Genomic DNA, 2,500 nt, shown 5'->3' with positions numbered 1-2,500 from the left:
ATTTTTCTTTCTGACCTATTTATACTTATTACTCGTTTATTTACATTTCTTTAACGCTTAAAAGAAAAGTAAATTCTAGTTATTAGCAAATAAAAACGTAAGCCAATCAGATAACGTTATTTGCTGTTTAAACCAATTAGAGCGCTAAAAAAGTGTTTGACCAGTTTGAGATATCGAAAAAATAATGGCACCATCTTGTAGAGTACAATTTTCTGAGTTAAAATTAATACAATTAGTCTTTTATACTAAAACTTAAAAGTTTTTTTGTCCAAAAACAAATAAAAGCGTGGCTACTTGAAAAATCAAACGAAAATAAATTTGCACTTTTGTATTGTGAGTCATAATAAGTTATTTACTGTTACCAACAGATACTAGCAAAAGCTTTTTAAAGTTTTGTATTAACTTAATGTATTTGTAATTACTTTTACTTAATAGAAACTATTGAATTACGTTTACTTAGTTTACTTTTGTATGTGTATTAAATATATAGCAATTTTGCTTGAACTTAAATAAAGATTATTAAACTATTAAAAGAAAACTATCAAAGTTTACTAACTCAAAAGCTAAATCTTAGTTATATTGTTATAAACATTTATGTTGTAATTTACTAATAACTAAATGAGTTTATTTCAAACAAAAGAATTAAATAATGTTATGTTATGTCAAGCCTACTATATGAGGTATATAGGTATATAAGGTATACAAGCTTATGTTTGAAAGTTATAATAATTAAAATAAAAATAAATATTTAGTTGGTAAAATTTGTATTTAATATGCTTTGAAATTAGAGTTAGTATAGATGTTTTTTTTAAATATAATAAATATAAGTATTTAGTTACTAATAATAAACTAAAATACCAATTTTGTAGTTATTACAAAAAAAAAACTTATCTTACTTAAAGTTCACTGTAATTGAAACATTATACAAAAGCTTTATAATTATAAGCTTTGAATAATTCTATTTGAATAAATAATAGATTCATAACTATATTCATGTTTGCATATTTAAATTATAAAAAGTTAGTGTTTTGTGTATTGACTTTATGATTATTTTATTTTAGTAACTGTTAGTTTTATACTTTAATAAAAGAAATATGGTTAACAAGTAAGTTAAAAATGAAAGAAGCATAAAAAAACACACTAATTAACTGCTTATTCAATAGTTTGATTATTTAATTATTTTTCTGTTATATAGTTTAATCGTATTGTATAAAAAATACAGAGGTTTAAAGTAAGTTTGAATAAAAATAAAACAAAACATATAATATAAGCATTAGTTAAAATACATAGTTTTTTTTTCTAAAAAAATTTAATTCTTTAATAATAAGTAGTAATTTAAATAAAAATAATACAAGTAAAGTTATACAATATATATACTATAGTTTGTCAAACTAGGCAAACACTACTAGGCAAAAAACAAAACTAGGCAAAAAACCTACAAAGTAGGCCACCACTACAATCCTATGTTCCAACTGGAAATTCAATGAGATCGTTACTGTACTTGTGATGAACGTTGATAATCCCCAAGATTGTAAGTCGAAGGCCTTACCCAACCTAACCAGCGCACTGGTTTTCTTACAACTGAATTAATCAACATTTATTATTGAATATAATCATTATTGATAGATAGAGGAATGTTGACAATCAACAACAGATTGTAGGTCAAAGGCATTACTCGACCCAAGTACCCACAACCTAGATTGAACAACATTTATTAGATAGATTTGTTTAATGATAGATAGAGGAATATTGTCAATCCACAACAGATTGTAAGTCAAAGGCATTACTCGACCCAAGTACCCACAACCTAGATTGAACAACATTTGTTAGATAGATTAGTTAGATAGATAAATAGTACAGTATAATCTCAAAGAATTTGAAGCCCGAACATTGAACGATAGTGGTGTTTCGTGACGACTAGCGGGATTCGATCTTACAACCTTCTGCTTATGAGTCAGCTGATAAGACCACTGACCCACCGCGCCACGACAAAGATAAAGAAATATTTTGCTATATAAATAGGTTGATTTTTATAATTTTGTTATACAGTGTCAATTACAGTGAACTTCAAGTAAGATATACAACAGTATATATATTTCCGAGTCTGACTTTGAGTACTTTTTATATATTATTAACAAGATTTTTTAGGAGTAATATCTGTTTAGTTCTTTAATATATCTTTAAAATAATAATATTTTTTAAGGTGTTTAAAACTTTTAGAAGCTGTATGTAATGTCTTTTAGTTTAATAGTTCTTTTAAATTAGTAAAAAAAATAAACATGGTTGAGTTATCAAATTAAACAAAATAGAACGTCAAGTATTTAATTACTAAAATTAATTTAATTAAAAAAAAATCTCAGGTAATCTAAAATGTCAGGAATTATTTAAAAATAAATATAAATTTTAAAACTTATTATATTGAAAAGATTGATGAATAATACTCTTGAATGTATGCAATGTTTGTATTTGTAATGCAATAACATAAATGGATAGATCAATG

Source organism: Thalia democratica, unplaced genomic scaffold (assembly GCF_965202585.1).
Source record: "Thalia democratica unplaced genomic scaffold, ktThaDemo2.hap1.1 HAP1_SCAFFOLD_1254, whole genome shotgun sequence".
In the NCBI taxonomy this organism is placed as follows: domain Eukaryota; kingdom Metazoa; phylum Chordata; class Thaliacea; order Salpida; family Salpidae; genus Thalia; species Thalia democratica.
Note: the sequence above shows the minus strand (reverse complement) of the source record.